The sequence below is a fragment of the Melanerpes formicivorus genome, unplaced genomic scaffold, assembly GCF_026170545.1.
Source record: "Melanerpes formicivorus ecotype bairdi unplaced genomic scaffold, bMelFor1.0.p_v2 SCAF_2, whole genome shotgun sequence".
Classification (NCBI taxonomy): Eukaryota; Metazoa; Chordata; class Aves; order Piciformes; family Picidae; genus Melanerpes; species Melanerpes formicivorus.
In genome coordinates this window covers 54,830,367-54,851,734 of record NW_027142354.1, presented here as the reverse complement: position 1 = coordinate 54,851,734, position 21,368 = coordinate 54,830,367, and the positions used below count along the sequence as shown (strand labels likewise).

Here is a 21,368-nt window from a genome sequence, read left to right as displayed (position 1 = left end):
ATTCTAGAGACAGATTGCTTCCTTCATTTGGGTCTTCTTACTACACCAGCTAGCAGAAGCTTTTCTTACATGCCTTTGCTTTGATCAGTACTTGAGTGAGGGTGAAGGGACAGTTTCTATAAAGAAACAAGTTGCTTTGTTGACTTAATGAAAGTGATCCAGCTATTTCCCTTGGCTGCCAAATAAAGGGTCTGCTGATGTTTCAAGAGTGTTAGGAGACTGAAGTTTCAGGAGAAGGCACACACCTAGCTCAGTACCATTAGTGGGTGGTCATTTGCTGTCTGTGTTCTGCAGCGCAGTTACAGATTCCTCACTTGCTCTGAAGCCATGGTTTATAACTTTTGTCTGAAAGGTATGCATCCTGGTAAAACCCTCTAGGTAATGTTTGAAGAGCTGTTGCTGGTGTGCTGTGATAAACAGCTGTGCTTTGCTTGCCAGTTGCTGTTAAAGTCTTTTCTCATACTGCATCTCTTGCAAGTTGTAGCAAACTTGAATGCCTTAATCTTTCAGGGGGTCACTGATCTTGGAGAAGACTAAAGACTTGCTAAATGATCCAAGTACTTGTCATGTAAGCATGTAAAACCTGGCTTCTAGCTAGGTTACTCCAGTAGCAGTTTCTCCTACATGTTATAGATTTTGCTTCAGATCCCTTCTGGATCTGCAGACAAGGTTTTGTCCTTACAGATACCAGTGCTCTAGCTATGAATCTTCAGACAGTGAGAGAAGTGAGGATGTGACTGATGTCTCTCCCAGCTGCTTTATGATGCAGCAGGTGGCTCTGACACTCCTTTAAACAAACAGACCTGGGCTTCCAAAAAAAAAAACCAACTTCAGTCACAAGGGATGGTTGTTGCTTGCCATTATTGCCTGAACCTCTGAAAAATGCAGTGAGATCTAGTGATGGAAGTTTTTTACTGTCAAATTCTATAGGTAAATCAAACAGTGAGATCTAGTGATGGAAGTTTTTTACTGTCAAATTCTATAGGTAAATCAAACAGTGAGATCGAGTGATGGAAGTTTTTTACTGTCACACTCTATAGGTAAATCAAACCTGGGAGCTTTCATTCTGCTGTGCTTTCTTAGTAATTAGCACATCTGCACTTTAGTTAGATATTTGATACATATTCCCACAGAAAATTCCATGCTAACTGCAGCAAGTCCTTAGCAGAAGAAGCTAATTTATTACTGTGACCCCCCCAGTAAAAGAATACTCTTGAAGGAGCCACCACCAGAGGGGAGGGCGATGGGCACCTGGGCCTCTACTTGTTGCTGATTGTATTGGTAACGTCTGGGGGCACTGTAAATTCACCACTGGTGTGTGTATGTGCTGATGTTACAGGAACTAGAGAAGCAGCAAGTATGCCTGAAGGTGTTGTAAGACTTCAGGGAAATCTGAAGAGGGGAGAACTGTGAGCTGTGCTCAGCAATGTGAGATTTAATTGAGGGAAACTTCAAAACGTGCAGTTGGGCTTGTGGATAAACATTTTAAAGCACCCAGTGAGAAAGTGGAAGCACTTTTGGCAGCCAGCCTGATGTCTTTTGGGATGGGGGCTATTTCTATTTTTTTTTTGGACTTTTCAAAAGTCCTGTGAAGTTTTTTGAGGTAGTTCATCAAAGGTGGAGTAACGAAAGACTGATGAATGTAGTTATAAAATGATCATCAGCCTCTTTAAAAATGTGGAATACAAGTGTGATAGACAGCAACTGCACAGTTAGGGACTTCTGATGCTGGTCAGGTCTGTGCTGTTGTGAGGTGGACAGTGTTAGGGCTCAGGTCATCCCTGGGCACAGATAGGCATTAGGGCCATGAGGATGATCAGAGGGCTGGAGCACCTCTCCTGTGAGGACAGACTGAAGGAGTTGGGGCTGTTTAAAATAAACTTTTATTTAGAATAAACCAAACCAGGTTGGAAGAGACCTTCAAGATCATCACATCCAGCCCATCAACCAATCCAACCCACCCAAACAGCTAACCCATGGCACTAAGTACCCCATCAAGTCTCCTCCTGAACACCTCCAATGATGGCGACTTCACCACCACCCTGGGCAGCCCATTCCAATGGGCAATCACTCTCTCTGTATAGAACTTCTTCCTAACATCCAACCTGAACCTCCCCTGGCGCAGCCTGAGACTGTGTCCTCTTGTTCTGGTACTGGGTGCCTGGGAGAAGAGACCATCATCTGCCTGTCTATAACCTCCCTTCAGGTAGTTGTAGAGCGTGATAAGGTCACCCCTGAGTCTCCTCCAGGCTAAGCAATCCCAGCTCCCTCAGTCTCTCCTCACAGGGCTTGTGTTCCAAGCCCCTCACCAACTTTGTTGCCCTTTTCTGGACTCGTTCAGTCTGGAGAAGAGAAGGCTCTGAGGTGACCTCATTGTGGCCTTCCAGTATCTGAAGGGGGCCTACAGGAAGGCTGGTCAGGGACTTCTCAGGATCTCAGGTAGTGATAGGACTAGGGGGAATGGAATGAAGCTGGAGGTGGGGAGATTCAGGCTGGAGGTGAGGAAGAAGTTCTTCACCATGAGGGTGGTGAAGCCCTGGAATGGGTTGTCCAGGGAGGTGGTTGAGGCCCCGTCCCTGGAGGTGTTCAAGCCCAGGCTGGATGAGGCTCTGGCCAGCCTGATCTAGTGTGAGGTGTCCCTGCCCATGGCAGGGGGGTTGGAACTAGCTGATTCTTGTGGTCCCTTCCAACCCTGTCTGATACTATGACAGGCATGTTCTGCCCTGTGATTCAGCTGTGTTACTTTACCTGGCATGAACTTGCTGAAGGTCATGCAGCACAGTTCTTCTGACAACCCATTTGCACAAAGGGGAGTGTCTAACAGTCCTGCCATTGGAGTGAGGGAGCAATAGCAATCACTGTTTGCTTTGTGCCAGTCCCTAGGAAAACCCATTGCTGAGATGCTGTAAGGTCACTTGCAAACTGAAGCCTCCTTTAAACAGAAATAAGGTTACTCCTAAGGACCTTAATGAACCATAGAAGCAGTGTGGCATTCTTCATCATGAGCTGTGGTCTAGCTGAGAGTGCTCCTGAGTCAGGATTTGCAGAGGACAAGTCTATTGCTGGATGGCATCTACCCAGCCATACTTCAGAATTAAAATTTGAAAGAATTACTAATTAAACAAAGTGAGACACTGCAGTAGCAGTAATGATGATGATGACATAAGTTCCTGATTGCTGCAGCCTTACCTAGGGAAAATAACTTGAAAGGAGGGCAAGATTTCAGGAACTGACTTTGGAGACTGAAGTAAGGAGCAAGATCTCTCTTGAGAGTAGTCAGCAAATGCAGAGCTCATTTTGTATTTGCTCTGTAACATCAGCACTCCCTTCTTGTTTCAGGGAAGTTATACACTAACACAGAGGGCAGGCTGCCATTGAAGAGAACAAACCAAGGAGAGTGCAACTTTACACCAGGCACATTAGGCACCCACCTCAAGAGTATTAGCTGAGGAAATTAATCTGAAAGTCCATGTAATGCACTTGAACAGAGTGTTCTTGAAACTAAAGACAAAATGTGGGGCAGAGCATCTGACTCCTGCATCTGAGTGCTAATTTGTGTGTTTGTTGCACAGTAGTACAGTCATTGGGCTGTGAGGTAAAATGAAGGTGCCATGCTTGAACCTGGACTCGCTCCCTTTTTCATCCTTTCAAGAAGAATGGAGGCTTAAACCATATTTGTGGTCATGGGATGCCTTTATTTTAATTTAGCATGAAGTTGGGGCCATTGTCAGCACTGCATCAAGTCACCCACAAAGCTGGAAATCCAGCCACCTCTCTGGTAGCCTCTACTTAGTGCTGTGCTGCTCTTCCTCTGAAAACTTGCAAAGCCCAGCCTGAGCCTTCCCAGGCTCTCCCCTCTTGTACTTTGTTCTGTTCCCTGGAGGAGCTGAGAAGTGGTTGACTCTGTCACTCTGTAACTCCTTTTGCTATCTGGTCACCCTGAAATGCATTTTCTTGGCTGGATGAACAAGCCTGGCTTCAATGTGTCCAGAGAAGGGCCACAAGGATGATCAGAGGGCTGGAGCACCTCTCCTATGAGGACAGACTGAAGGAGTTGGGGCTGTTCAGTCTGCAGAAGAGAAGGCTCCGAGGTGACCTAATTGTGGCCTTCCAGTATCTGAAGGGAGCCTACAGGAAGGCTGGGGAAGGACTTCTGAGGATATCAGGTAGTGATAGGACTAGGGGGAATGGAATGAAGCTGGAGGTGGGGAGATTCAGGCTGGATGTGAGGAGGAAGTTCTTCACCATGAGAGTGGTGAAACCCTGGAATGGGTTGTCCTGGGAGGTGGTCAAGGCCCCGTCCCTGGAGGTGTTTAAGCCCAGGCTGGATGAGGCTCTGGGCAGCCTGATCTAGTGTGGGGTGTCCCTGCCCATGGCAGGGGGGTTGGAACTAGATGATCCTTGTGGTCCCTTCCAACCCTGAATGAAACTATGAAACCTCTGCTGGTTAATCTAGTTCTCTACCTCTTGTGCTGTACCCTTTCCAGTTTCCCCATCTCTGTTGCAATGTGGGACTTAAACCCAGACTTGATGTTCCAGGTACAGCTTCACCAGCACTAATGAGAGGGAGATAGCTTCCCTTGGCTGTCTGGCCACGCTTTTAATGGAGCCAAGAGTGCAGTTTGCTGTATCTGATGGCAGCAGGTTGTTGGTTCCCATTCGGCTTGATGTTCATGCAAGTCCCAGGCCCTTTTGATGTGGATCGTCAGAACTGCAGTAAGTACCTGTGGCACCTGTGTTCCAGCTCTTGTTGCCTTCCTGTGGGGACTCCTTTACCATTTAGAGAATTCTGTTGTGGATGATAATTTTATTTCATAGTAGAAAAGCTGCAAAAGAGTTTTCTGGCTTGTGTTATTAATCAAACTCCTAAGCTAGCTAAGAGTGGAGTAAAGGCATTTGTACATGCTGTTGTGGTAAACTCCATCAATGTGTGCTGCTAATAAGCAGTGAAATGTGTCTACATCTCTCCTATTGATTATCTCCTTCAGAGCAAGACAAACATAGGTCCTTACTGTATCCTGGCCATATAAATTAAAACCCCAATTAAATTAGAGTGGGCTGTGAGGTGCACTGCACTGGGCCATTAAAGGAGTGCTGTTCACAACCAGCTCTTCTAGATGCCACCTGATTCCTTACCTTCTTTTCCCCTCACTTAAAATTCCCCATAGTGCATTAAGGTGAACTCAGTAGTTAGTAAATTTTCCCCTGTGTAGTTTACAAGCTCAAGGTTATGGGCTAGAACAAGCAGTGTCATGCTATAAATCAGGTGTAATGGAACAGCTGGAGAGAATGCACAGAACTCCTACTTCCTCTCACACAGTGTGTCCTAAAACTCTGAATACAGAGTTGGCACAAACCCAGAAACCCCCACAAATGGCTGATTAAATTGTTAGTAATGAGCTTTGTCCTGTTACCCTCTCTCTCATGGAGTTTGAGTTCCCTGAATTATTCCAGTAGAGCAAGGTGTGCTGGAAAACTCCTAAAAGGGCTGCAAGTGAGAGGAGACAGAAGTTTTCACCAGAAGGGTGTGTAGCTGGACCCCACCGTGGTGCAGAATGGAGGTGGAACATCTCCCCTGTGGTAGTTCCCCTTCCAGTATTCTGCCTCTGTGCTGTATCACAGCTTTAGCTTTCAGCCATTCCTTATGGTTCTTATCCTCTCCTTATGGTTCTTATCCTCTCCACTGGCTTGAAAAGTCCTTTTCTGGTTTGTTTTTTCAGGCCTGCAGCATGTCACTAGCTCAGGGAGTCTGAACATTGGGCTGCCTGAAGAAAACCCTGCCTGCACAAACAGAGGAAGGCAGTCCTGAGTTAGCCAGGGTCCCCCCAGCAGGGCTAGGCTCAGGGGTTTAACTGGGATTAATGTTGTGCTGGAAGATTGTCTGGATGGGTTGTCAGCTTGGAGCACAGGCTGAGGTAGTGGTCTGTGACTGAGGTGCCCTGAGTTGGAGCTTGTAGCATGGTTCCTGTGAGAGGGCAAGCTGGAGACACTGAACCTTGAGCCAGAAAGATTCAGTCACCAGGGGTGACTTCTACATAGGGCTGATACTGTAGAAGTGGAAGAATCATAGAATCTTAGAATGAATAAGGCTGGAAAAGGCCCCCAGAGAAGTGTGTTATAATAATAAATGCATGCACATGCTTCAGCTGTGTTCTGTCTGCCTGGTCCATGTGAATTGGGGAAGCTCCCCCCCCACAAAGACCCCCATCAATAGCAACCTCTTAAATTGACACTGTTGGTAGGTTTCATCCTGAGTGTGCTCAGGGCCTTAGGTAAACTTGTGGCTGCAGACAGGTGAATGAGGGAAGACAAATGGCACCCTCTTGACGGAGGCATAGCTGGAGAAACTGGAGTGTGAAACAAACAGAGCTGTGTTGCCCTTAAAAGAGGAAAGTGAGTCCAAAGTCAGTGAAGGGAAGGGACAAAGTAATGTGGAAGTTGGGCTGACAGGAATCAAGAATAAGGGTCAGAAGTTTGGTGCAGTTACAACTCTCTTACTTAGGCAAGTCAGTGCAAATTTGTGTCCAAGATGAAAGGCAGCACCATCTGAACTGTTGGCTGAGTAGCTGGAAATGTCTGGGTTTGTCTCTAGCATGTCACATTTCAAAGCAGAGATTCCCACCTGTTCTCACCAAGTCCTAGATATTTCAGAGATACTCTTCCTTTTGCTCTTATTATCTTTTTAGGGTGCCTGTGCAGATGGATGCTTGGAAAGCAATTATTTTTCCTCTTCTCCATCTGTTTTGATGCTGGTCCTGCCTGTGTTTTTGAAGGCTTTCAGAGTCTGTGCAGGGAATGCATTTGTCTTCCCAGTGTTGAGAGATTTATGCTTTTAATGGCTATTTGTTTTATCTATCACATGCTAGATTTATTCACTTGATAATCTCAATCTCTCAGCAGCACAGGCAATCTTCTCCTGTCCTGCTTTAGCATGCAGGGATTTTAGTCATTTAACAGTTTGCGGTTTGGATCAGATAGCCATTAGAGGCAAATCCTGCAGGGTGCTGAGTGTGCTCAACACCAGGGAAACCCAGAGCAGCAGTAACTTGCAGGGAGCCTGCAGCTCCTTTCAGGACTGTGCCCTTAGAAGCTTTCTGTACACAGAAAATATGTGACTATGCTCCTGTGTGGTGCATGTCTTTCCTTCCCAGACCATGCCCTTCTTCAATATGATTTCTTACTGGCAACTGAGACTCCTTGATTAAATGTTTGCAATGGCTGCCTGTGCTCAGTGAATCACTTCTGGATCTTTTAGGAATAATTATGATTTTGGGTGTCTCTGCTTTGATACAAAATAAAGGCAGCCTCCCTTCTTCAAGATGTGCTTTGTTAAAGTCAGTTGGAAGATAGAGGGGAGAAAAAGCAAACAAAACCCACTTTAATGAAGTGACACTTCTATCCCACTCCAGCACAGTACAATAACCTCAGTATCATTGTCCCTGAACATAAGGCAGTAACATTCTGTCTACAACAAGAAAAAAAACCCAAAGCAGGGCTTTTTTTCTATTGTTTTTGTTCTCTAACACACAAGCTTCCAAATTATGACTGCTCTTAAAATAATGCCTCATTTAGAGCCTTTATCAGACAACATTGTGCCTGCTTGCTCTGAAGTAAGTTTCAGATGATACATTTGCTCCTGATGGCAGCCATGGGGGCCAAAACTCTTAGCTATCAGAAGGAGGCTAATAATAAATCCTTCCAATATGAGAAAAATAGCAGGGGGATAGGGGTGATGACCCAGGGGTGCAGCATAAACCTACAAGGTGAAATGCACCAGCAGCCCCCACAGCAGGCAGCTCCTTGGCACAGCTGTGACTTTGGCAAGCCAAAGCACTGACAGAGTAAACATTTTGTGGCAACTGTGCAAAGCAGGCAGCCAATTATTTTACTAATGATTGCTTCTTGGTGCTCTCCTCCTCCTTCATCTGCCCTGCAGAGGAAAACTTTCTCCCCTGCACTCTGTCCTCTCAGACAGTGGCATGAATGGTAAAAACTGTGGTTTGGACACTGCAGCAGCCTGTGCTGTGTGAAACTCAGCTCTGTAATTGTGGGCATCCTCTCTAGGTTGCCTCCTTTTCCAGGTTTTATTTGTAGATCCTGTCTGTGGCTGTGATAGCTGTAGCAGGGATAATCTAGAACCTCCATCTCCACTGACTCCTCCTTGAGCTGTGAAAGTGATAGAAGAGTTAAAGCTTCCAGAGCATTTCTAACTGCTCAGCAAGGACTTTGCATAAGGAGGTAGTCATCTTCTGCTGACTCCTTTGCACAGCTGGTCCAGGTTGACTCCAGTGGTTTCAGCTAAGGAAAATAAAACCAGTTTGTGTGACCATTAAATTCTGTCAGGCCCATGGGGAAGTTTAGGGCTATAACAATGTAGATAGGCAAACCCAAAGAAAGAAAATGTGTTGTCACATGTGAGTATCTCAGGAACAGTGGTGGTTTTACCTGCTTGAAGGTATGCTCTTGATTCAGTGAGCTGAAGGTTAGTTGTTGTCCTCCCAACAGGAGTAGCATGGCAGGAATCCTAACTTAAAGCAGGTGTGGAAGCCCAGGGTTCACCTCCAGTTTTAGTGAATCCTGTAGGTTGAATCTGAGTGTTCAGGTTGTGCTACTGACACTGTGGGGAGCAGATCAAATCATTCTGGAAATGATTCTCAGCCTCCTTAGCAGTCATTTAGTACTGTTGTCTGAACAGTGTCTTGGAAGACTTCTGGTCAGTGTGACCATGGCATCATTCTGACCTGAATTCTGATAGATACAATGATAAAGACAAACTGAGCTCCATTCTGCTGATAGTAGGTTACTACCAGCTTCTGAGCCACCTAAAGTAAAGTTAGGGGGAGTGTTCAGCAGTGAAAAGGTAGCTTCAGAGGCTGTACTCCATCAGTTTTAAAAGGATAGGGGTATAGCTTCTTAATTGAAGGCTATCCTCTACCTCACAACTCTTGTCAGGTATGGAATCCAATATAGCATTTTCATCTAGTGACAGTGATGAAGTGGTTATTAAATGCAATAGAAATCATTCAGGCCCTTTTTGATTAAAAGCTTTGTTTATCTCTAGTTTTCTAAGGTCTTGGAAAGGAGCTCATCAGAAATACAGAACTAGGGAGAGAAATGCTCCCCTGCTTTGCTGTTTGGGGGGGCCAGGGCTTTCAAGCACATCAAGGGAGGTATTTGCATCTAAAGCAAAGGGTTGATACATTAGAAGTGCTATGTCCGTAAAGAGTAGGGAGGGGATTGTCCCCTTGTACTCGGCTCTGGTGAGGCCACACCTTGAGTATTGCATCCAGTTTTGGGCACCTCAATACAAGAGAGATGTGGAGGTGCTGGAGCAAGTGCAGAGGAGGGCAACAAAGCTGGGGAAGGGCCTGGAGAATAAACCTTGTGAAGAGTGACTGAGGGAGCTGGGGCTGTTTCATTTGGAAAAGAGGAGGCTGAGGGGAGACCTCATTGCTCTCTACAACTACCTGAAAAAAAGTTGTGGAGAGGCTGGTGCTGGTCTCTCCTCACAGGTAATTAGTGATAGAACAAGAGGGAATGGCCTCAAGCTGCCACTGGGGAAGTTTAGACTGGACAGTAGGAAGATTTTTTTTATCCCAGCAAGAGTGGTCAGGCATTGGAATGAGTGCCCAGGGAGGTGCTTGAGTCACCAACCCTTAGTGTGTTTAAAGGTCATTTGGATGTGGTGCTTGGGGATGTGGTTTAGGGGTGAACCTTGTACAGTTCCATGGTTGGACTTGGTGATCCTGAGGCTCTTTTCCATCCTGAATGTTTCTGTGATTCTGTGATCATCTAAATCTTTGTGCCCAGAGAAGGGCAACAAAGCTGGGGAGGGGTTTGGAGCACAAGCCCTGTGAGGAGAGGCTAAGGGAGATGGGGTTGCTTAGCCTGGAGAAGAGGAGGCTCAGAGGAGACCTTATTGCTGTCTACAACTGCTTGAAGGGAGGTTGTAGACAGGCGGAGGTTGGTCTCTTCTCCCAGGCAACCAGCACCAGAACAAGAGGACACAGTCTCAAGCTGCACCAGGGGAGGTTCAGGCTGGACATTAGGAAGAAATTCTTCACAGAAAGAGAGATTGGCCACTGGAATGTGCTGCCCAGGGAGGTGGTGGAGTCACCATCACTGGAGGTGTTTATGAAGAGCCTGGATGAGGCACTTGGTGCCATGGTTTAATTGATTAGATGGTGTTGGGTGATAGAATACCTTCGAGATCATCAAGTCCAACCTATTCTATTCTATTCTATTCTATTCTATTCTATTCTATTCTATTCTATTCTATTCTATTCTATTCTATTCTATTCTATTCTATTCTATTCTATTCTATTCTATTCTATTCTATTCTATTCTATTCTATTCTATTCTATTCTATTCATCCTGAGTGGTTGGGATACCTCTTCCCTCCATCTTGGCTATGGGGCTTTTGAGCAATGATCCAGAGGGATTAAACCTCGTGGAGATGTCGTCTTTTGGGCACTCATCATGGAATAAAGCAGCAAGCAGTTGAGAAATAACCATTGCTTTGTACATAACACATGCCAGAGAAAGAGCCTGAAAACATGTCAGGGCCCTTCTATGAGCCAGCTCTTTAGAATGCTAGCAGAATAGATTAATTCCTATCAACTGAAAGGCATTTAAAAACTTGATGTTCTCTTTGCCCCAGAAGTACTCTGCTGATAAGGAACAAATTAAAAATGCAGAGTTTTCAAATAGCAAAAAAATGCTGCCTGTTTCAAGTGAAGTTGGGCTTTTTATGTCTGGCATTTTGGATTTACAGGGGGAAAAAAAAAAAACCCACAAACCCCAACCCCAAACCCCCTAAAATATTAAATGCACATAAAAAATGATTACTGTGAATGGTGAAGGCATCAAAATTTGGTATCAAAGTTAAATGCGAGCACTTGGAAGTCTGTTTGTTTGATCTGTACATAAATAAGCTTAAAATGAAGCCAGGCCCTTATTTTTTTTAATTTAATTCTTTATTTTTTTTTTCTCTCCACACAGCTGAAACTGCATCCCAGGGATTCCCAAACTAGGTGAGATCCAAACACCTTCATCGTTTTGTGGTGTTTGTTTTGCGTCTGCCCAGCACGCTCCTGTGCACCAGGGGAAAACGAGCTGGCAGAAGACACAAGTCAGATGCTCTTGTGAAATGCTTTGGAGTTCATATGGAGAGTGGACAGGCTCTAAGGTGCTGAAATAAAATCCTCTTTCTTCTTCTTGTCTTGGAATGAGGACTATCAAAATGAAGGTAAATTGATGGCTTCTTAACCTTGTTGAAGCTAAGGCTTCTAGAATTAACTGTAGTCATCTTGGTTGTGTTTCGCCAGGGGAGGTTTAGGCTGGATGCTAGGAAGAAGTTCTTCACAGGAAGACTGATTGGCCTTTGGAATGGGCTGCCCAAGGAGGTGGTGGAGTCACCATCACTGGGAGTGTTTAAAAAGAGACTGGATGAGGCACTTGGTGCTATGGTTTAGTTGATTTGATGGTGTTTGACTCGATGATGTATTGATTAGATAGATTGGACTCAGTGACCTCAAAGGTCTTTTCCAACCTGGTAAATTCTGTTTCTATTTCACCCTCAGACATCCACTCCTGGGTTGGCAAGGTGTGATTTAGGAATACAGGTCAGAGCTCTCTTAATTTAGAATAGAATAGAATTAACCAGGTTGGAAAAGACCTTCAAGATCATCAAGTCCAACCTATCACCCAACACCATCTAAGCAACTAAACCATGGCACCAAGTGCCTCATCCAGTCTTCTCTTAAACACCTCCAGTGATGGTGACTCCACCACCTCCCTGGGCAGCACATCCCAATGGCCAATCTCTCTTTCTGTGAGGAATTTATTCCTAACATCCAGCCTAAACCTCCCGTGGCACAGCTTGAGACTGTGTCCTCTTGTTCTGGTGCTGGTTGCCTGGGAGAAGAGACCAACCCCCACCTGGCTACAACCTCCCTTCAGGGAGTTGTAGACAGCAATAAGGTCTCCCCTGAGCCTCCGCTTCTCCAGGCTAAGCAACCCCAGCTCCCTCAGCCTCTCCTCATAGGGCTGTGCTCCAAACCCCTCACCAGCTTTGTTGTCAGATGAGCATCTACTGCAGAGGTGAACCACATGATGTTCATTTCAGTTTGCGCTATAAAAAAACCCAAGCCAAAAAACAAACCTGAGGTGTGTAATGTGTGAGGAAAAAAATGGGACCTGATGACTTTAGTGCCTTTTGCCAAAGGACCCCACTGTGCCCTGCAGTGGTTAACTCATACAGTAATCTGTGTGGTGCAGAGGAATTGCTCTGCACCCTGGGAGGTCTTTTGGTGTAGTGCAAATCTAAGACTTTTATCTACAGAGAAGCAAGCTTCAGCTGATTTACTTTGAGGGCTGGAATTTGTAAGCAACCAGAAGGAAAACTTCAAAGGGGACCACCTTGACTCCTGTGATTTCTGTTTAGTGGCCTGGACCTTATGGGAACGGCAGACTTTCAGCACTTGAGGGTGTGTGACAGTAAAGCCTGCTCTCAAAACCACTACAAATTTATCCTGCTTCATTTGGCCTGTAAGCACAGACCTTTCACCAGTAACCTAAGCTGGAGTTGCATGTGCCTCTGGTGCAGGAAGATCTTCTGCTTTGAAAAAACAACTTGAAAGGTCACACTTTACCTGACACAGGAGAATGTGCTGCTTCTTCACTCTGGCCCCTCTTTGTAGCCCTGGAGTTGAATATACATCTTCCCTAGGAAGGCAGATTAGATCAGGGGGCTACACCTGACCCTGTGCCTTTAGGGTTGATGACTTCAAGGCCTCTTCTGAAACTGCTGTGTGAGAGCCCTGTGGGGCAACCAGCAAGGCAAGTCTTAGTGGAAGACTTGTGCACCTCCAGCTTGTAAAGGTATTTTTCACTGCTTAGAAAGTCAAAATTGGCCTCCCACCATGTTGTCTTCCATTAAACAGTTCCACAACATGTCAGCAAAACCAATTCATTACCTTGCTAAGGAGGGGTTTTCTTTTTCTTCTGAAGGACCTTCCCCTGTCAAGTGTTAGAAGCAGAAACCTGAAATCTCTGGGTGACTTTATTTCCTTGCTGTGAGTAGGAGTGCAGGGAAGATGCTCTTTATGAAAATAGCTATTATATAGATAAGAAAAAAAATATTAACCCCCCCAACACCTTCTCTTGGAGGGAAAAGACAGCCTGCATCCTCTCAGAGGGGTGGCAGGCTGCTGTTTGGCACTGTGGTCTGCCGTTTAGGCAACCATGAGAGGGTGACTGTGCTTCCGAATACAATAGAATAGACCAGGTTGGAAGAGACCTTTGAGATCATCACATCCAACCCATCATCCAACACCATCTAATCAACTAACCCATGGCACCAAGCATCCTATCAAGTCTCCTCCTAAACACCTCCAATGATGGTGACTCCACCACCTCCCCGGGCAGCACATCCCAATGGGCAATCACTCTCTCTATGAAGAATTTCTTCCTAACCTCCAGCCTAAACCTCCCCTGGCACAGCTTGAGACTATGTCCTCTTGTTCTGGTGCTGGTTGCTTGGGAGAAGAGACCAACCTCTGCCTGTCTACAACCTCCCTTCAGGTAGTTGTAGAGAGCAATAAGTTCTCCTCTGAGCCTCCTCTTCTCCAGGCTAAGCAACCCCAGCTCCCTCAGCCTCTCCTCATAGGGCTGTGCTCAAACCCCTCACCAACTTTGTTGCCCTTCTCTGGACACGTTCCAACAAGTCAACATCCTTCCTAAACTGAGGGGCCCAGAACTGGTCACAGTACTCAAGGTGTGGCCTAACCAGTGCAGTGTATAGGGGCAGAATGACCTCCCTGCTCCTGTTGCCACACAGGTGGTAGGGGTGTGTTCAACCCCCCCTGTTACAGCCTGATGCTGTGGCTGGTTGGCTTCCCCTCACTGAGACTGAAATGAGCTTTCCAACCTGCTTTCCTGGCCCTTGCAGGTGAGTTTGTTGTAGCTGCCACTTAATGATGTCTGGTTTATTTTCATTTCCCACCAACTGTTGCATTCCCCACTGCTTCCGTTTAGCACAAGGTTAATTTCATAGGGGTGTGCAAAGCATCCCAAAGGGAGGGCTGAAGGAAGCAGGCTGCAGAAATGGGCAGTGTTGGTGTGTCTCTGTGTAGAATTGTTCTCTGTGTGGAAATGGAGAGCAGGCTATCAGTGCATGCAAGCCTCTCTCAGGTTTGAAATTGGCTCAGATATGCACAGGGTTCTGCTTTATGGACTACAGGAAAAAAACCAGGAGGAGTCAATGTTATCAGCTGCATCTCCCTTATCTGGGAAAGCTGCTCTGCAAGTGCAATAAATCTGTTTTGGTCTGAATGCAAGAGAGCTCTTGGAATAATCTCATTCCAGCCTTCCTTGTTATTTTTAATGGATTCCAGGATGAGCTGGTTGCTATGTATAGTTTTTTTTTTGACACACAAATCTGGGTTTGAACCCAGCTGAATATTCAGTCCAATTAAAAGCCAAGCCTCTGCTAAAACAAAGGCAAGGGGAACAGTGGGGAAGGCTTTCATGCAAATGAGCAAGCCAACAAAAACAGGAGGACTGAATGTTTGTTATTCATGCATATTCTTAGATGTAATGATTGTGATTTCATTCCTCAAAACTGCCTGCTTTAAGGAGAAATGATTACATTCTAATAAGTACTTGTTTATTAAACTTGCAGTAACTGCAGTTGAATATGAATTATTAAAATGGCTGTGAGGTGCAGAATTGTTTTCCTTTTGCCAGGTGCCTGTGAAAAATGAAAACAAGAGGAGAACGTGCAGCAAAGCAGAAGAGGCGAAGTGTGAAGCAAGAACTGGCCCTGGATCAATGGTCTGAGTCCTGCTGGCCACGAGACAGGGTTCTTGAAGTCTGCCAGCCAAGCCAGAGCTCTGAACCCCATCACCCCCAGGGCAGCCCCTCCCCTGTGGTGGGCAAGGGCCTGTGCTGCCTGAGGAAGCAAGCTGACAGTTTACTGCTCTCATCAACTTGTGCAGGGCTGAGACAATTTTTTTCTCTTGAGAAGGAAGGGGAAATGTTGAGGGGAACGAGAATGCCAGGAGGACAAATGTGACAGGGGGTGAGTTGCAGCACATGACAAAGAGAAAAGAGGGAAAAGGGGATGGCATGTGAGGACAGGTAACATCTATTTGTAAAGGACATGGTGTACCCTGCCATTTCTGAGTACTCAAAGAGTTTTGGAAGGGAAGCAAGAGCAGAGCAAGGGAAGTCTGGAGAACCTGGTGGATTTCCCCTTGTAAGAGGTTAATGGCTTAGCCCTTAAAAAGTACCAGAAAGTGCAGGGAGTTTTATGTGACAGCTTTGACACATTCTGGCAGTAAATGCAATGTGAAGACATTTCCTCCACTTGCTTTAAGCCTTTGCCTTTACTCTGTCACTCTAGGAAACTCGTTGCACATAAGAGAAAAAGAGAGGACGTGAATTTCTGGTGCAAAATATTTGTGGTGTTCTTTAGCACAGTTTACCACAGACAGGAAGTCAATGCCTTTGCACTCTGAGCATCCCCCAGACTTCCCAGCAGTGTCAGGACCTGTTGACCAAATTTGACAGATGAGAACAAGGGTGGGAGAGAATAAAGTTTATAGGAAATCAGTGACAAGCTATGATGGCCTCTAGAAAAGACTCCTTGAACTGGTCCTGCTCCAGGAAAATACCCAACTGGAGTTCACATCTTCCTGCTGCATGGAGTCCATCAGTCACCAGACACAGCTGGTGGGGGTAGACTATGGAGAAATATGGGACCCAAGTATCCTGAACAGGTGTTCCAGCTGCTTTCAGTGGGGCATACTTTGATTGAAATAAAGTCTCATTTGACCAGCATCTATCCAATCATAGAATCACAGAATGGTCTGGGTTGGAAGGGGCCTCCAAAGGTCATCTAGTCCAACCCCCTCTGCAATAAGCAGGGATGATTTGAGGTTGCCCAGAGCCCTGTTGAGCCTCACCTTGAATATCTTCAGGGATAGGGCCCCAGCTGCCTTTCTGGGCAGCCTGTTCCACTACCCTCAAGGTAAAGAAACTGAAGTTTTTCAAGCTGCCTGCTGTGTAGTCCTGCTTCTGTCAGACTCTCCCAGCAGAAAAACAAGTTTTAGCCCAGTGCTGTCTGCACATTATTGTTTTCTTCAGGGTGTTCGCACTCTTAACATTTATAATTCAAACATCTTCAGGAAGAAGTGACAGTCTTTCTTCTACAAAATAAAGGGTAACATGATGTGTGTTAATTACAGTTTTCTTCTGCAAAATAGAGAGTAACATGACTTGTGTTAATTATTCCTTCCTGCTTACTCACTTACCAGATCATGTATTACTCCCAGGCTTTTAGTGCCTTGGGCCAAAAGGGGTCATTACAGCATGCAGCCTAATGACCTGACCAAAAAATGTGAGTGAGGGAGGATGAGTCCTCTGCTGAGCTTTCTGAAGTCACTAATGGATGCCTTGGGAATTCTACAAAGCAACAGCTCGGAAAACAAACAGAATTGTTCAGTGCTGGAGATCACTCTCCTGACATCTATGCTATTACAAAGATTTACAGCTGGAATAATTTGATCTGGGTTGTTCCCTTTCCCCCCATTGACTCACATTTTGGAAGGCAGTCAGACCCTGGGAGTTGGGTTTCGCTTAATTGAAGCACCAGAACATATTAAGTGGAACGACTAATGGGGACGGAGCTCTTCCCTTCCTTCCAGACTGGGTTATCAATTATGAATTGGCGGCAATCTGAGATCAAAGGGGTTCCATTTTTACAGCTGAATTTGAGGGGTTTGGAAGTGAACAGATGAAATGCAGTTAATGACTTGTTAAGGCAGAGACAGGAGGCAACTGACAGGGGTGGAGTGGAGTGTTTGCTTTAATATGTTTCTGAACAGGGATGTGCATCACTGGAGGTGTTTAGTAAGAGACTGGATGAGGCACTTGGTGCCATGGTTTAGTTGATTAGATGGTGTTGGGTGATAGGTTGGACTTGATGATCTCAAAGGTCTCTTCCAACCTGGTTAATTCAATTCTATTCTACTCTACTCTACTCCACTTCTACTCTATTCTGAAGTGTAACCCTGGACACTGAGAATAGAATAGAATAGAATAGAATAGAATAGAATAGAATAGAATAGAATAGAATAGAATAGAATAGAATAGAATAGAATAGAATAGAATAGAATAGACCAGACCAGACCAGGTTGGAAGAGACCTTCAAGATCATTGTGTCCAACCCATCAACCAATCCAACCCATGTAAACAAGTAAACTATGGCACTAAGCACCCCATCAAGTCTCCTCCTGAATGCCTCCAATGATGGTGACTCCACCACCTCCCTGGGCAGCCCATTCCAATGGGCAATCACTCTCTCTGTATAGAACTTCATCCTAACATCCAGCCTAAACCTCCCCTGGTGCAGCCTGAGACTGTGTCCTCTTCTTCTGGTACTGGCTGCCTGGGAGAAGAGACCAACCTCCACCTGTCTACAACCTCCCTTCAGGTAGTTGTAGAGAGCATTAAGGTCACCCCTGAGTCTTCTCTTCTCCAGGCTAAGCAACCCCAGCTCCCTCAGCCTCTCCTCATAAGGCTTGTGTTCCAAACCCCTCACCACCTTTGTTGCCCTTCTCTGGACACATTCCAGCAAGTCAACCTCCTTCCTAAACTGAGGAGCCCAGAACTGGACACAGGACTCAAGATGTGTCCTAACCAGTGCTGAGTACAGGGGCAGAATGAGCTCCCTGCTCCTGCTGGCCACACTGTTCCTGATGAAGGCCAGGATGCCATTGGCCCTCTTGGCTGCCTGGGCAAAGTCTCTCCTCCGAAAAGATGCTGTTGGTTCCTCTTGCTGGGCATGGCAGATGGGAAGCTGATCTGGAGCTTTCTTCTTAATGCAGTGTGTGACCTAGTTGTTGAGCCACGCTACTGAAACATGTTGGGTTACCGCGCGTTTGCTCCATGAAGGACTGGTTTGCATTAATAGGACAAGCTCTGCTGCTGCAGAGAAAACGCAGCAGCAGCAACAGTTCAACACATGTTTAAAAGAAAATATGTGAGGGTTTTCATTTAAAAAGTGATTACAACCTAATGGAGTGACCTTCAGAAAAAGCAGTCCAAGGCAGGGCTTAGCCACACAGAAACATTTTCTTCTGGTGTATCAGCAAAGGCAAGTCAGGTTGTTGGCCTCTCCTTCCTTCTTATTCCAGCAGCAGTTGTGATAGTAAATTCATTATTTTCATAATTGCTCCATTATAATTTAGTAATAGGTTCACATTAATTTCAAAAGTCTAACTGTGAGGCATTACCCAGCCACAATAATAAACAATTAAAGTTAAATTAATCTAAAGTCCTACTTACAAGGCATTACCCAAACAAAGTAAGTAGCATGAAATTTATCTAACATCCTATTAAAAATCATGACTTTGAGGCCAAGAGAAAAACATTGCACTTAAAAGCACATGATATAATGGACTTTTTCTGATGTACTTCTGAAGTGAGAGCAGAGGGGCAGACATAGTGCTGAATCAGAGACACTGGGCACCCACAGAGGCTTCACCTCCCCAAGGCTGGTCTCACAGAGTCACAGAATTGTCAGGCTTAGAAGGGCCCTCGACGATCATCTAGTTCCAACCCCACTGCCATGGATGAGGACACTTTCCACTAGACAGGTGGCCCAGAACCCCATCCAGCCTGGCCTTAAAAACTTCCAGGGATGAGGCTTCTACCACGTCTTTGGGCAACCTGTTCCACTGTCTGCCACCCTTATGGTGAAGAACTCCTTCCTAACATCTAATCTAAATCTGCTCTCCTCTAGCTTGGATCCATTCCCCCAGCAGCAGCTCACTCAAGCCCCTTCCTCTCATCCAGCCTGTCTTTCCTTCCCAAACACTTTCTTCTAGGAATTCAGTGATGTTGTTACACCAATCTCTCACTTTTGCCAGGGCAGACAAGACTCCTTGGGAACCTTCTTTAAAGACTTCTGCTGCCTTCAAGCCTCAGGGTTAAGAAACTCCCCTAGCTGCAGGGAAGTACCATGGCTGGGATCTTCTCCCTGCGAGCCACAGCAGCAAACATCAGCCTCACCTGCACAGCTTTCCACCCCCACAGAGCCCAAGTTCTCCAGCTGTGGGAATCAACTCTCAGCCCCTGATCACACAGACTTTTTCACCTGGTTCAACCTCGGTCCTGCTTACTGAGAACCAGAACATTTCAAGGAGAAAAGGCTTTTTAGTAGACGCCTGATGCACTTGTCTGCTTTGTCAGTCTTCCTGCATTTTCCTTGCAGAGATCACAGTGGATTACTAAATGTTCTCTAAGGTTTCTGAGATGCTGGTGGCACAACCTACTGCCTTGAATTATAAACTGCTTTAGTGTTTGCAGTGCCAGCTGGAGGCAGAGGCCAAATGAATAAACTGCTTCAGGTTTTATTAAAAACAATTAGGTTCTATTCTTTTGTCTTGAGGACTTTAAACCTTTTTTTGTTGGTTTTGGTTTAGGCTTTTTAATGATAAATGGCTTTCCCCCCCACCCCTGAACTTCACTTTTGATTTGAGCAAGCTGTAGTGCTGCACAGGTGTGTCCTGTTGCTCTGAGTAGCACAAAGCACTATGGGTGTCTCTGGCTTTAAGGATGAACACCTGGAGAGGAAAACATCTCCCTCTGTGAGAGAGTAAGGAATCTATTTAAGCCAGGACTTGTTTTTTCTCTCTCTGTTGGCCCTTTGGGTCTAGCTAGCTAGAGGAGGGTGTGGAGACAAGCAACCTCTAGCTAGAGGGATCTTGTTTGAGAAGAGGATGACATCTCTGTGGTACCTGGATTTTCATGAACCTGCCTGGCCCATTGCTTTTGGTATCGAGGGAGCATCACCTGGACAATGCAGGTAGGTAAGTTATATACTCTTATAGTTAAACCCATCTCAGGGGCTGCTAGTTGCTTACCTCTTTGCAATACATGCCATCCTTAATGCTTTTGTAAAGGGTCTTCTTCAGTGGCTTTTGGGCTTTGAGCCTAAAGGAAGGATCCCTGCGCAGAGGGAGCCCCGTGAACCTCCATGCTGCTGACCTTACCCAGCCTGGCTTGGAGGTAGAGTGATACAGTTCTACATAGAGTGCAAGCAAAGCTGTCATGTTTGGTGGGCTGTTGGGTTTGGTGTTAGTCTGGGGCCTTAAGCACAGCTCCTTATCTCTGCCCTCTGTACAACTCTGCATCCTCTGAGCTCTTCCCTTGTGCTGCCAGAACATGCAGCAGTTTCATCCCCTGGAGCATGCCAGCAATGTGAGTGAGTAGGTCCTATCCCCCCTGTTTGCTGTTTGTTTTATTTGGTGTGTTGTTAACCTTTACTCAGTGCACTTATTTACTTCAGGTTTTAATGGTGTGATAAGGTCACAACAAATTTAGTGGGAGGCATTTTAAGCACTTACAGCAATAAATCACAGTGTACATCACCCTTGTGCCATTTATCCAGAACCAGAGAAATCCAATTTGGTCCATAATATGAAGGCCAAATAAAGCCAGGTATCATAGTGAGAAAGCTTTGATGTATGGCTCTGAAAGAACCTGCACACTTCTCCCCTATAAATTAACAGCTATTTTGCAGAGCTGACAAGTAGCTGATATTCTTGGAACTGGTCCTATTTGTGGTTTCCCCCCCTCCTCCCCAACCCCTCCTTCCCTTCCAGTCTCTTGATCTTTCCCTTTAGAAAATCTAAAGAGAAGAAAAAGCAATCTGCTCTCTACTGTAGGTTTAAAAACACTGGTGGTATGGACACCTCCCACTAGTGCAATGAACTTGCTGGTAGTGCAAGAAGCCCTAAACCCACAGGGACTCATCTTTGCAGGAATATGTTCTTATCTATCCCTTTATATACTGAATTATTTTTTTCTTAGACCAGACAGCCTTTGCAGGTAGGATCAAACCAGCCTGCAGGTCATCCAGAGAGCTGCAGAGTCCTAGTGACCAGAAATGAATAGGAGCAGGCTCTATTCAAAAGCAGTAGATAAAGCACAAGGGACTGTGCTGTGGGCCACTGAGCTGTGCTGGCCAGGAAGTGGGTTTGGTAACCTGGCATATATATCCTGCTTTAATTCCTGGTGCTTTATGGCCCCTGCAGTACCCCAGGAGGCCTGCTGGTTGTCTGACCTTACCCCTGCCTTTAGTCCAGCAAAATTGAAAGGGTGTTTGAAAGAGGAGGGACGAAGGGGAGGAAGGGATTAGTTGCAGGCACTAGTGTCAAGCTCCTGAACTCTCTGAATGACCCCAAAGCAGATTGATTTTGCTGATGTGGAAAGCCTAGCAACCACTTGGCTTTAAAGCTAACATTAAAAATTAAATGCCAGTTTCCATGCTGTTAAAGGTGGAACACAAAAAAAATGTT

The 21,368-nt window shown here is 45.7% G+C and overlaps 1 long non-coding RNA gene across 1 annotated transcript; it reads left to right on the top strand.

The window, feature by feature from the left end:
- The first annotated feature begins 4,232 nt into the window (after positions 1–4,232).
- On the top strand, positions 4,233–16,216 carry LOC137445936 (uncharacterized). Its single transcript, XR_010988540.1, has 3 exons — positions 4,233–4,716; positions 11,002–11,248; positions 14,749–16,216. It is a non-coding gene; the product is annotated as an uncharacterized lncRNA (long non-coding RNA).
- The last annotated feature ends 5,152 nt before the right edge of the window (positions 16,217–21,368 follow it).